This window comes from Dermochelys coriacea, chromosome 6 (genome assembly GCF_009764565.3).
Source record: "Dermochelys coriacea isolate rDerCor1 chromosome 6, rDerCor1.pri.v4, whole genome shotgun sequence".
Classification (NCBI taxonomy): domain Eukaryota; kingdom Metazoa; phylum Chordata; order Testudines; family Dermochelyidae; genus Dermochelys; species Dermochelys coriacea.
In genome coordinates, this window is record NC_050073.1 from 33526612 (window position 1) to 33541488 (window position 14877).

General features: G+C 45.2%; 1 protein-coding gene across 2 annotated transcripts in view; it reads left to right on the plus strand.

The window, feature by feature from the left end:
- Positions 1-608: 608 nt before the first annotated feature.
- The window catches only part of FAR1 (fatty acyl-CoA reductase 1), a 74930-nt gene continuing 60661 nt past the window's right edge, over positions 609-14877 (plus strand). The window contains exon 1 of one of the 2 annotated variants that reach the window (XM_038405582.2): positions 609-761. The gene's annotated coding sequence lies outside the window, so the exon portion shown is untranslated. The remainder of the gene's footprint in view (positions 762-14877) is intronic. The other variant, XM_038405581.2, reaches the window with a different exon arrangement.

Here is a 14877-nt window from a genome sequence, read left to right on the forward strand (position 1 = left end):
GTGGCAGCTGGCAGGGCAGGGCGGTGGGAGTGGCGTTGGAGGGCACAGTGCAGGCGGGAGGGCTGCGTGCAAGGGCAGGGTGACGGGGGTGGGGGGGGGCATGAGCTTGGAGAGGAGGCGCCTGGGGCTGTGGGTAGAGATGGCAGGGCCATGGTGGGAGGCTGGGTCGGCGGCGCGGGTGGTGACGGGGGGGCTGGGACCGTGAGCTTCCGCGGCACGTGGCGGCTCCGTGGCAGGAGCGGGGCGGTTGGTGGGACGGGGCGCAATGCGGAACGGCGGCGGGCGGGCGGGCGAGCGCCCGGCCCACGCAGCAGCAAAGCACCGCGCGGCTTCGGCCCAGGCTGTTACCGCTGCCGCGCAAGGGCGGGTCACGCGTCCGCTCCGGGACAACCCACGACGCCCCTCCCCCGCCCCGCTCCGCTCCGCTCCGCTCGCTCCCCCGCCCGCCCTCTATTGGCGTCTCATCCCGCGGGTAGGTGTCTTGCTACCGGCTGGGGCCGGACGGCTCCGAGAATCTACCAATCAGCGGCGCCTTTCGCTCGGCGAGTGGCGTGAGCGGGAGCTAATAGGAAGGCGGATAGCACGCGCCGCACAGCGGCCAATGATAGCGGTTCTTTCAGATCCTGTTGGGGTTCTGGGAAGTAGGTAGCCCGGGGCGGCCGGGTGAGAAGGGACGGGCGGGGCTGGAAGTAGCCGGCTGCCGCTGGGCGCGTCCGACGCGGAGGACGTCCAGGCTCAGCGGGGTCCGCGGCAGCACAACGGTACGGGTCGCCGCCGCGAGCGGGCCTGGGCGGGCGGGGAGCCCCCTGCGGGGGTGGGAGCCCTGGTGCCTTCCCTGGGGGGCGGCGCTGAGCCCCCCCCTCCCCCCCCCGTCGGGGAAGGGGGCTGTCTCCGGGCAGGGTAGTTGTGTCAGGAGTGCCCGGGGGAGGGGAGTGTTGGGGGCTGGGTGCCGTGCCCGGTGGGGGGGGGAGGGAAGAGGTGCGGAGACTGCTCGGGTGGGTGTTTTGGGGGGGGGGGGGGCGTTTCGGGCGCGGGGGGAGCACGGGGGCAGCATCCCCAAGGAGTAACGGGCTGAGGCTGTCTCCGGTATAGGGGCGGTACTGGGGTTTCCTGTCTGACAGGAGGGGGGGATCGACACGGATTCCTCCTCGAATTGTGTGAGTTTTGTAGTAGGGTGCATCATCATGCTAGGGGTGTGTTCGTCCTGGACTTTTAACTACCTTGTTTTAGGTATAAACTTTCTTGTGCTATGTGGATTGATGGCTCTGTTCTGTGTACTGTGACACTGTAATGTTGCTGCATTTGCATATGTAGGACTACATACCCTGATAGCAGTGGAGCTCTTGCCTGATGTTAAATGATTTCTCCTAGCTTGTGCATTTCTTGGACTTCAGTCTCTTTTGGAAGGGGGATTTTGCCACTTCATCGGATGCAGTGACCTGTAGCTCACGAAAGCTTATGCTCTAATAAATTTGTTAGTCTCTAAGGTGCCACAAGTACTCCTTTCCTTTTAGGAAGGGGATACAAACTACAGTTTCTGATATTGTTGACAGTGTAGCCTGTAAGTATAGATATTTGCTAGGTGAGGGATAGGTATAAGTTAAGGCAATAATGCAACAAGCTTACTAGCCTCAAGGCCTGTAAAATGATAGCTTAGTTAAACTAATCAAGGCATAAAGCCCCAAAAGCATAAGCTAACCAAGAGTAAGCCTAGATAGAATTCTATAATGACTTAACTGCTGACAGGTAACTACAAGGTGTTACTTTATACCATCTTGGAATATTTTAAGTTGGGGATATTGGCAAACGTCTGACTCCAAGAATGCATTAGTAACTAATGGATATCCATGTTAATAAGCTTGAGGTAAAAGGATTAATAACCTATGGGAGACAGGTGAGGAACTACAAATAAGGTAAAGGGGCTGAAATCCCTACTGAATATGCGTTAGGCATGGTAGCAACAGTATAACACACCATAAAAGCTGTATCCTGGCTAGTGTACCCTTGGAGATGCCAGGATGATGAATGATGGTGGTGGTGAGGGGGCAGATGAGGAAGATATCTAAAACTTCAGGCTGCTCTGTAAGTGTGTGGCTGCTCAGATCATTCTGTACTATGTTTACCTACCGTACTGGGTTGGAATGTTTTTAACTTTGCTAAGCGTGTTAATAAAACTATTACAATTACAGAAGGTTTTTCCTAGATATGAGTGTTGTCATTGGTGTGCACATTGGAGCTCCCCACTGAACAGTAATTCTGATAATGCTAAGCCTGATCTTGGGACAAGAACGTATCAAATTTCAGAGGGAAACAAAATCAGTAATGTAGTCAATATACAATATCTATCTACATCGGACAACAGTGAGTGGTTGTTGCTATGTACGTCATGGGTTGACAAGATTACTATATTTTGGTTCTGTAAATATCCTCGGACTGCTTCTGAAAGAGCAGTGATTGGCTATTGCTCATACTTCCCATGACTCTCTTGGGGAGAAACTGCTGGGTGTCATCTTTTTAAGCCTGTTTGTATTAGTGTAACTGAGACTGTTAGGGTAGACCACAATATTTTGGATTGCAATACAATTAGTATGATGATCTGAGCTACAAGTTCTCCTCAGCAAACCCAGAATTTTTATGCCTTTTGCTCACCCAATGGCTGGCTTCATGTTCTTGAGTGCATTCCAGACTCGTGAGAGGTTGTCACCACCTGCCCTGTAAGCCTGGGTACCTTAGATGCTCTGCGGCTTTGACTCACAGGCTAGACAGCCAGCAGACAAGCGTGCTGTAGTTTCCTGAATGTCTGTGTGCTTTGCAGCCCTGATTCAGCACTCTGACCCCAGCAGCTTGCCTATGACACAATAGTCTTGCCCTGGTTTCCACCAGCCTTGGTTACTATTGCAGGGTAACCCCAAGACACCCTTAGTCCTGAATTTCCCCAAAATCGTTTGCCCTGTGGTGTCCAGCCCTCTCGTGGGACGCTCTGGGAAGACTAAGATTTGTTGCTCCTTTAAAAGAGACAAAAACAGCAGCTTGTTGCTTTAACTGCAGTTAACAATCACTTCAATTCAGTTACATCACTGGGTTGGTTGGCTTAGAGTGAAAGTAAAACAAGTGTATTAACAAAAAGAGAGAGGTTTTAAATGACTTGAAGTACAAGGGATAAAGAAAAAATAGGTACAAGCAAATAAAAGTAAAATATGCTTTCTAGTGGCGAAGGTCTGGTTTAAGCTAGAAAATTAGATTAGTTTACTATGTCGGTCAGGGGATGAAAAATTCACATCCCTGAGCGGCGTAGGTAAGCTGACCTAAATCTGAGTGTAGTTTAGCTCTAAGTTGATGGAAGAATTCTTCTGTTGACCTAGTTGCCACCTCTTGGAGAGATGGATTATGTATGATGGTGGGTGAATCCCTCAGGTTGGCCAAGGTAATGTCTATACTGAAGCTCTAGAGTGGTGCAAATATGCCGCTGTAGCGTTTTATGTGTTGACAAGCCCTTAGGCTTAACTCAACAAGCGACACTTGAGTCAAGGTAGATGTTTTACCAGTCTGTCTTTCCTGCCATGGCTGAGTTTCTCTGTCACGTGTTGGTTTCCCTTGACTTTGTTGGTGAAAGATCTGTGTGTATTTGGGTTTCTCACCTATATGCGCTCCCCAGAGACTTCAATGCTGTTGGCTGAAGGACCTGTCTTTCTCAGCTTGCAAGAGCTCTGGCCCCATGTGTCGGTGCAGTGGCAGATGCCGTGATGTTTTTGTCTCTCCTATATCTTTGGATGACCTCATGCTTCTGTTCTCTTCCTGAGGACTTCCCTTCCCACTGCTATTTCATATGTAAATAAGGCTTTCATTGTTTGGATTCCATCATGCTTAATTTACAGAGGAGACAGTGGTCTTCCCTCCTGTCTGGGGGAGAACGTGCATCTCTCCCTTTGTTTGGTCACAGACATTAAACTGTAAAATTGGTGAGTATCCATGATTCCTTACATAATGTTAATACATACTTTTTACATTGATATTAATCACTAGTGTCACCCATTTGCATATGCCCATTTTAGGTACAGATTAGGACAGCAGTGAGTTGGGACATATTGGGCTGGTCAGGCCAGCTGAAACTCACTGCTACATACTAGGGTGTCCTTTGCCATCTGACACTGGGGTGCTCTTAAGGTCCCACCTGGCTGAAAATGATCTGGAATTAAATTCAGACAAGATGGAGAAGCTGATAGGCTGACTGTAGAGGCATTAAAGGACAGCAGCAAGGGACATGTGAAAGCATAGCCTGAATGTGACTGATCACTTCGTTGTGAGGGTATGTTTGCTCTCTGTCTCCATAGCTTGAAATGTCAGGGCTGGTCTACATACTCCTTGTGCCAGTTTAACCAAAATCACTTAAATATTTAGTTGAATGAAGGCAAACTGCTTTGAGGACACGCTGAGTCAATTTACAACTGACCTATATTGAATTAGCGTAATTTGGTTGTAAACTGACTTTAAGTGGGTCCACAAAGGGGGTTTCCCCAGTTTAACTCAATGGATTTAAAAAAACAAACTTAATATCTTTTACCATATTCAAATGGTCCAGAGGCTACATCATTTTCAGAGGAAGACTTTGTCATAATTATTCTTACACTTTTCACCTTCTGACTAGGTTCCTGTAGTTTATTTTACATGGTGCTACCCTACAAAGTTTCTCAGAAGCTTCAGCTAGTACAGTATGTGGCCACATGTTTGTCAAAAGGATAAGGTGAATGTGAGTTTGTAGCACAGCTGGTTCAGGCTCTTTATTGGCTACCAGACTGCACTTAAACACACACACAAGTACCACCAGCTGGGCTATACCTATCCAAAAGTTCCCGTGACAAAAGCAGTCTCATTCAGACCAACTCAACAGTGGCTCAAGTTTTTGAGGTCAGTGTGTTTGCAAGATGCAAATTTTATTATTGGGAAAAGTATGCGGGAAAAGATGGATAGGCAAGAAAAGAAGGTATGAAAACTGACAACAATGTGACCTTAATGGCACAGCCATAACTTTCAATTAGACTTCATTTGCAGCAAGGGCACTGTGACGGGGTTCCTGGGATGCAGCCTGGACTGTGGGACCACTGAGCCCTCTGTCCTACCAACCTGGGCTGCCTCTCACACTGACGCTGTTGACAAGTTACAAATTTGTGGCAAGTACTGCACTTATAGAGACACCCACAGGCAGACACACGCCCAACTGAATGACATGAATGCTTCTCCCAGCCACTCATGAACCAGCAGTTGTGAGGCTTCACTCAATTCTCTTCAGCTCCCCAGTCTTGCACCCCAGAACTGTACCATCTTCTACTGGTCAGAAACCTGACCAGTGTCAGTTCATTATCTAGTCTGTTCCCTCTCAATATGGAGGGGACACACGCTTGCCTTTGTAAACTGAGCTGAGATTTCCTTAGCACTTCAACCTATACGCACTGTTTTAGGTAAAATTTAAAACTGATTTATTAACTACAGAAAGATGTATAGGTTTTAAGTGATTATAAATAGTAAGCATGGAGATCAAAGTTGGTTACCTAAGAAATAAAATAAATTCAGTCTAAGTTCTATAAACTAAACAGGATTTGAATCAAGCAGTGTCTCATCCTGACGGATGGTATAGTTCAGTGGTGGGCAACCTGCGGCCCATCAGGATAAGCTGGTTGCGGGCCATGAGACACTTTGCTGTCATTGACTGTCCGCAGGCACAGTCCCCCCGCAGCTCCCAGTGGCCACAGTTCGCCAGCTCCTATTAGCCAGGAACAGCAAACCGTGGCTACTGGGAGCTGCAGGGGGCCGTGCCTGTGAATGGTCAACGTCAGCAAAATGTCTTACGGCCTGCAATCAGATTATCGTGATGGGCCCACAGGTTGCCCACTACTGGTATAGTTCCTCAATACACGGGCTGGAATTGCTTTCCAGCCCAGAACCACACTCCCCAGTTCAAAGTCTTTATCCTCCAGATGTTTCTTCCATGTGCTGAGTTGTTGGGGGAGGGGAATGAGGCCAAGTCATGATGTCACTTCCCCTCTTTATAGTTGCTTCCAGCTTGCTGGAGATATCTATGTTTGTGGCATAGGTATCCTCACCCTTTGGTTAAGCATTTTCCATTGTCTATGTGCTGTCTCTGAGAATTCTTTCGGGATGGCTGTTGAGAAAGTGGATTCCTTTTAGTGGGCCATTAGCACGTTTGGGTAGTCCATTGTTGTACCTGAAAGGCTGATTGTGGGTGTTCCCAACCTTCCAACATAGTTCAGTAACACACGTACAGCATAACTTCACATACAATGATAGCGCATACAATCCAACGGGACATTAGTGTTTGACAGATCAAGACTTTTAAAATACCTCACAAGGCATACTTTGTACAAAACGTATCATGATTATATGATAGTGGTGAATATAGGGGTTCCAGGGTGCTGCTGTGAGGTACAGAGTGCCACAGGCACTTCCAACTTTCACATAAAAGTTAACATGAGGTGTATATATAATTGAACATGGAGCAAGGAATTCTGACCACAGCTCAGCTAATGAGCCAGTCAGGCAGCGGCACAGAGAGCTGCAGCGGCACAGGAGCTAGCAAACGGAGCTCTAAACGGGAGTTTGAGTGGGAGTTCTGTTGGAGTAGGTAGTTGTACTTGGTTTTGTATTTTTAGTATTTGTGTGTGTGAAGGGGCTTTGTGCTTGGAGAGCAGCTGAGCCCTGATTAGGGGGTGGGGCTTTGTGCTGGGAGAGCAGCTGAGCCCTGCTTAGGGGGTGGGGCTTCTGACTAGAGGTCCTATAAAGGTAGCCAGCCAGTCAGGCAGAGGCACAGGAGCTAGCAAACAGAGCTCTAAACAGGGGAGTTTGAGGGGGAGTTTGCAAGGGGAGTTTGTATTGTGGTGCTTGTTTGGGGTTTGCTTTTGCTGGGGAGGGTGGTCTTTTTGGTGTGGCTTCTGTTTCCCAGATTAACAGGATTTAGGTGGGAAGGTGATGACAGATACAGAGGCAGCTGTGGGAGTGACTCCTGTGGTGGAAGACCCATTGAGGATGACTGGATGTGGAAGCTGTGGTATGTACATGATCCTGGAGGGGGGAACCAGAAAGTTTTTTCTGCATGAAATGCCATCTGATAGAACTGCTGGAGGAAAAGATCCGAGGTTTGGAGATGCAGGTAGAAAGTCTGGTTGAGTTTAGGAAGGGGTTTGGGCAGATGATGGAGCAAAGATATGAGGTATCTGAAGGGAAAAGCTCAGACTCATGGATGGAAGCAGGGCTGGGGAATTTTGAGGGGAGACTGGGTGAGGAAAGTGGTCAGTGGAAGCATGTGACTAAAAGAACCAGGCAGAGGAAAAGATGGGCTAGTGAAGGAGAAATAGAGCTTAGGAATAGGTTTGCAGAGTTAGAAAATGAAGAGGGGGCTCAGCAGGTACTTGTTGAAGGGGAAGGGGAAGGAAGAAGAGAAGAGAGGCTAGACCTATAGGAAAAGCGGAAGAATCAAGGGAGACTACACCAAATATGAGCCCCAGGAGGATACAGGATGGGTTGAAGAGGATTATAAGGGAAAACAGGAATGGAAAGAACTTGCAGCCAGAGGGAACAGGGGAGAGACTGGAGAATAGCACCGTCACCAGGAAAAGGCAGGTCTATGTGATCGGGGACTCTTTATTGAGAAGAATAGACAGGCCTGTAACTAGAGCTGATCCAGAGAATAGAAGGGTGTGCTGTCTTCCAGGTGCTAAGATACGGGATGTAGACCTGAGGTTGAAAAGGATCCTAAAGGGAGCAGGAAAGAATCCCCTAATTATCCTTCATGTGGGAACAAATGATACGGCTAGATTCTCGCTGGAAAGTATTAAGGGAGACTATGCTAGGTTGGGGAAGACGCTTAAGGAAATCGAGGCTCAGGTGATCTTTAGTGGGATTCTGCCTCTTCCTAGAGAAGGGCAACAAAGGTGTGACAAGATTATGACTGTCAGCAGATGGCTTAGGCAATGGTGCTACAAGGAGGGCTTTGGGATGTATGGCCACTGGGAGGCATTCACGGACAGAGGATAGTTCTCTCAGGATGGACTTCATCTGAGTAGGGAAGGAAATAGACTTCTAGGATGGAGGCTGGCACAACTGATTAAGACAGCTTTAAACTAGCAATTTGGGGGAGATGGTTGGGAGACGTCCAGTAATCTCCACGCCGGATTTTAGCATTGAGAGGGAAGAAGACAAAGTAAGAAAGGATGCAGCCATGGGTAGAAGAATGTATATAAAGGAGGAAAGGCAGTGTGGATACCAGTCTAATAGGTTATACTGGCTGTAGAATGACTGTGCCTAAAGGGTACAAAATGTGAGCGAGGTCAAACAGCAAAAATTAAGATGTTTGTACACCAATGCGAGGAGCCTAGGTAACAAAATGGAGGAACTAGAGCTACTGGTGCAGGAAGTGAAACCAGATATTATAGGGATAACAAACATGGTGGAATAGTAGTCATGACTGGACTACAGGTATTGACGGGTATGTGCTGTTTAGGAAAGACAGAAACAAAGGTAAAGGTGGTGGAGTAGCATTGTATATCAATGATGAGGTAGAATGTAAAGAAATAAGAAGCGATGCAATGGATAAGACAGAGTCCGTGTGGGCAAAAATTACATTGGGGAAGAAAACTAGTAAAGCCTCTCCTACGATAGTGCTTGGGGTGTGCTATAGACCTCCGGGATCTAATTTGGATATGGATAGTGCCCTTTTTAATGTCTTTAATAAAGTAAATACTAATGGATACTGCGTGATCATGGGAGACTTTAACTTCCCAGATATAGACTGGAGGACCAGTGCTAGTAGTAATAATAGGGCTCAGATTTTCCTAGATGCGATAGCTGATGGATTCCTTCATCAAGTAGTTGCTGAACCGACTAGAGGGGATGCCATTTTAGATTTAATTTTGGTGAGTAGCGAGGACCTCATAGAAGAAATGGTTGTAGGGGTCAATCTTGGCTCAAGTGATCATGAGCTAATTCAGTTCAAACTAAATGGAAGGATTAACAAAAATATATCTGCAACTAAGGTTTTTGATTTCAAAAGGGCTGACTTTCAAAAATTAAGGAAATTGGTTAGAGAAGTCTATTGGACTGAAGAACTTACGGATCTAAAGATAGAGGAGGCCTGGGATTAGTTTAAATCAAAGCTGCAGAAGCTAGCGGAAGCCTGTATCCCAAGAAAGGGAAAAAAATTCATAGGAAGGAGTTGTAGACCAAGCTGGATGAGCAAGCATCTTAGAGAGGTGATTAAGAAAAGCAGAAAGCATACAGGGAGTGGAAGATGGGAGGGATCAGCAAGGAAAGCTACCTAATTGAGGTCAGAACATGTAGGGATAAAGTGAGACAGGCTAAAAGTCGAGTAGAGTTGGACCTTGCAAAAGGGAATTAAAACCAATAGTAAAAGGTTCTATAGCCATATAAATAAGAAGAAAACTAAGAAAGAAGTGGGGCCGCTAAACACTGAGGATGGAATGGAAGTTAAAGATAATCTAGGCATGGCCCAATATCTAAACAAATACTTTGCCTCAGTCTTTAATAAGGCTAAAGAGGATCTTAGGGATAATGGTAGCATGACAAATGGGAATGAGGATATGGAGGTAGATATTACCATATCTGAGGTAGAAGCGAAACTGAAACAGCTTAATGGGACTAAATCGGGGGGCCCAGATAATCTTCATCCAAGAATATTAAAGGAATTGGCACCTGAAATTGCAAGCCCATTAGCAAGAATTTGTAATGCATCTGTAAACTCAGGAGTAATACCGAATGATTGGAGAATTGCTAATATAGTTCCTATTTTTTAAGAAAGGAAAAAAGTGATCCGGGTAACTACAGGCCAGTTAGTTTGACATCTGTAGTATGCAAGGTCCTGGAAAAAATTTTGAAGGAGAAATTAGTTAAGGACATTGAAGTCAATGGTAAATGGGACAAAATACAACATGATTTTACAAAAGGTAGATCGTGCCAAACCAACCTAATCTCCTTTTTTGAAAAGGTAACAGATTTTTTTAGATAAAGGAAATGCAGTGGATCTAATTTACCTAGATTTCAGTAAGGCATTTGATACGGTGCCACATGGGGAATTATGAGTTAAATTGGGGAAGATGGGGATCAATATGAACATCAAAAGGTGGATAAGGAATTGGTAAAAGGGGAGCGGGTCCTACTGAAAGGCGAACTGTCAGGTTGGAGGGAGGTTACCAATGGAGTTCCTCAGGGATCGGTTTTGGGACCAATCTTATTTAATCTTTTTATTACTGACCTTGGCACAAAAAGTGGGAGTATGCTAATAAAGTTTGCAGATGATGCAAAGCTGGGAGGTGTTGCCAATTCGGAGAAGGATCGGGATATTATACAGGAGGATCTGGATGACCTTGTAAAATGGAGTAATAGTAATAGGATGAAATTTAATAGTGAGAAGTGTAAGGTTATGCATTTAGCGATTAATAACAAGAATTTTAGTTATAAGCTGGGGACGCATCAATTAGAAGTAACAGAAGAGGAGAAGGACCTTGGAGTATTGGTTGATCATAGGATGACTATGAGCTGCCAATGTGATATGGCTGTGAAAAAAGCTAATGCGGTTTTGGGATGCATCAGGAGAGGCATTTCCAGTAGGGATAAGGAGGTTTTAGTACCATTATACAAGGCACTGGTGAGACCTCACCTAGAATACTGTGTGCAGTTCTGGTTTCCCATGTTTAAAAAGGATGAATTCAAACTGGAGCAGGTACAGAGAAGGGCTACTAGGATGATCCGAGGAATGGAAAACTTGTCTTATGAAAGGAGACTTAAGGAGCTTGGCTTGTTTAGCCTAACTAAAAGAAGGTTGAGGGGAGATATGATTGCTCTCTCTAAATATATCAGAGGGATAAATACAGGGAGAGAGAGGAATTATTTCAGCTCAGCACCAATGTGGACACAAGAACAAATGCGTATAAACTGGCCACCAGGAAGTTTAGACTTGAAATTAGATGAAGGTTTCTAACCATCAGAGGAGTGAAGTTTTGGAATAGCCTTCCAAGGGAAGCAGTGGGGGCAAAAGATCTATCTGGCTTTAAGATTCTACTTGATAAGTTTATGGAGGAGATGGTATGATGGGATAATGGGTTTTTGGTAAGTAATTGATCTTTAAATATTCAGGGTAAATAGGCCTAATCCCCTGAGATGGGATATTAGTTGGATGGGATCTGAGTTACCCAGGAAAGAATTTTCTGTAGTATCTGGCTGGTGAATCTTGCCCATATGCTCAGGGTTTAGCTGATTGCCATATTTGGGGTCAGGAAGGAATTTTCCTCCAGGGCAGATTGGAGAGGCCCTGGAGGTTTTTCGCCTTCCTCTGTAGCATGGGGCATGGTTGACTTGAGGGAGGCTTCTCTGCTCCTTGAAGTCTTTAAACCATGATTTAAGGACTTCAATAGCTCAGACATAGGTGATGTGTTTTCATAGGAGTGGGTGGGTGAGATTCTGTGGCCTGCGCTGTGCAGGAGGTCGGCCTAGATGATCAGAATGGTCCCTTCTGACCTTAGTATCTGTGAATCTATAATGAATTATTGTGTGGTTTGTCTGTCATGATGAACCTTTAAGGAAGTTAAAGGATTATTCCCCTCATCTTCAGACCTAGGTCTGCAGTGTTATGATGCCAGAAGCATTACAAGTAGTGCTCCTGGAGGAATTCTGCATCACTGTGCATGTGCAGAATTCACTTCCCTTGCAGATTTCTTTGCTTCCCTGCAGAAAAATGACTTCTGATGGGGAAGCAAAGGGAAACCTCTAGTGGTCGTGCGCCCCTTCCTGGAAGCTCTGGCAGGTTGGTTTGGTTACTGGGCATGTGAGGCTGGGCAGGGGTGGGTTGGTGTGTGTGTGTGTGTGTGAGAGAGAGACAGACATTCTGTCCCTCTTGCGTGCTGTTGCAGTGTGCTCAGCATGGAGGGGCAGGGCTTTGGGGTATTGTTGCGCAGGCTCTGATCACTCAGGCAGAGCAGAATGTAGCAGCCTTCCTGCTTAGTGAATTGTTTAATGAATTGTTCCATTTGTCTTTGTGAATCCACCAGAGTATAAAACAGGTGTAAAAGTTTTAACACTCCTTTACGTTGCCAAAGTGGTGTAAAGGCATCTTATTATAAGGACAGTATGGCTTATAAATGCTTATAGTGCTTTAGTGATTAGAACTGGTCTAATTTTTTGGCCTGAACACGTTTCCTATCAAAGTATGCTCCATGAACTGTTTGCTACTGACCTTCCTGGAGATGATCAGTAGCCAATATAAATTGTGAATTTGATTCACCAGCCCTCACTTGCTCTTCAGTTCCCTATTATGTAACACTGAGCATATGGCTTCATATATTTGTTGAGTAATAACTAGAAATAAAGGGTCAAACCTAGCTACGTTATGAGATGAATGAGGTTTGGGGATTTCCTTTAATGCTCTCCACTCCCATTTTCCATCTGTAGTATTGTATTTTAAATAAATTACCAAAATAATTGAAACCAGCATGATTCTATTGTGGTGTTTTGACAAATAAAATATGCAGAATTCTGCAAAATTTTAAAACGTGTGCAGAATTTTAAATTTTTTGGTGCGGAATTCCCCCAGGAGTAAAGTATGTATGTAGCAAGCAGGGTTAGTAGCAGTGCTGCTTCAAAATTGTAAACTTAGTGCTCACAGCCTCACTCATATAGGTGTTTTACTCAAACGAAAACGGATAATGCTGTATCTAGAAAATTCATGATCTACATGTCATGTACAAACCATGAAAAAAATTGTCAGTATGTGATAAGCTCTTAAAGACAAGTCAAAGTGGGGGTGGGGAAGAAGAGCAAGGATTTAGGAGGAATTGAAAAGGGTTTGAGGAAGTGACTTTGCTTACTGCCTGTTATGCCTCTTGATCATCAGACTACAGTTAATCTAGCCATATCAGCTTCTAGCTGAGCATATATATTTTTAATTTGGCTTAAACTGATTTACAGATCTGGACTAATATACAAAATGGGGTGTCTTTCCATTAGTAGTTGTATATTAGGTTAGTTGATCATATCAGATTGTGGGAATACACGGTTACTTTCCTCTAGTTAGCCTGTTGTAATTGAAGGAAACCCTGGGAACATACTTGCCCTGCCTTGCATACATCTTCAAGTAGTCTGTTGGAAGGTATTCACTTTGCTGGTGTAGCCATGTGGATGTATCCCATTCAAACTGATTTAATGGGATTGTTTCTGATGAGTGTTCTTCAGGATTAGATTAATTCAGGGATTCTGGTGATGTACAGACCAACCCATTATTGCTCTTGACAATGCTGACTGAGTTGTCTTGGGATGTCATGGCCTTTTTGACAACTGGGAATTCTCTGGTGGCTTCTGACTACTTTTAGGTGGGAATACACTGAATTTTAGGGTCTGACTGGGTAGGAGTGTAGTGATTGGTCTGGCAAACGCTTTTATCAGCCTCATGTCAAGACCTTCCTAGATTCTGTTTTGATGGTTATCCAAACCCAAACATCCATTTGAATTCTAAGGCTGGAGATATAAATACTGTCCAGCTACTGGATCAGTGCATTGATGGTTTGGGCCGGGGTTCTCAAACTGGGGGTCGTTACCCCTCAGGGGGTCACGAGGTTATTATGTGGGGGGTTGCGAGCTGTCCGCTTCCACTCCCAAATCATGGTTTGCCTCCAGCATTTATAATAGTGTTCAATCTTTTTAAAAAAAATGTGTGTTTTTAATTTATAAGGGGGGTCACACTCAGGGATTTGCTGTGTGAAAGGGATCGCCAATACAAAAGTTTGAGAACCACTGGTTTAGGCCATCTCTCCTGTAGATTACTGTGGTTTGTGCTTTGCCTATGAGCTGACCTTGCAGGGAAGAAGGCTAGAATGCAATGGAAGAGGATGCATTCCAAATCTAAAAAAAACTACGGCATAGGTACTTTTACATGCTCTTCGGTTGTTGTAGGAAGCATAAGATTGTTCCTTTGGCTAAATACAGTTAGTAGAGTCAATGGTGGGCCACTCGAATGATCCAGTTGGCCTCAGCTTGGTGATGGAATATTGTTGTGAAGAGTTTCTATTCTCCTCTCCTACCATAAATATTTATTTCACAACTAAGGTTATATCCACTGAATAACACTGGAGCAGAAAGGCAATATGCCACCTCTTTGGAGGAGTTCTGCTGCCAGGAGTTTAGGATATACTGGGTGGGTTTTGTCCAAATAAAATAGATCCTGGACCCTCAGGGTTGGTGAAAGCAGGGCCAATTATTGAGATTCATTAACTTCCCTTTGACATAGATTGCGTGTTTTTAATGTTCTTGCAAGGTAACTTGGTTTAAGGCTGATGGGTGGTAATTTTTTGTTTTTGTTCGTTCTTCTCTGCTATGACCATTTGTCCTTACCCAATCTGGGGCTATATACACCGTGTACCCCTGTGTGCATCCTTATAATATCATTGTAATGATTGTGTGGTATCCAATGCAAAGTTTGTCATGTTGGGTGTCTTTGGAAGGCTCATGATGCGCTGAGCATTGTTGTTATAGTAATGTTGTTAGTTGTAATTTCATGTATATAGTTATGAGGCTGAAAATGTGTCCTCATGGCTTAAAACAAGCCCAGGCAAAACTTTCCAGGAGCAGAGGGGCAGTTCATACCTCATCAGGACATGTATGGGACAAACCCAGCCCAGGCCCACAGGAACAAAGGACACTGGCCTAAGCAGCAGCAAAGGATCTGTCGGACTCTCAAGTGAATCACCCCCTTCCTCGGTCAGTTTGGGACTGTGAGGAGGTAATGCTCACCTGACTCTGAAAAGAGGGGAGCGGGGGGCAAAGCCAAGAGGGAAGAAAGAACATGATAAAAAGAAGAGACGT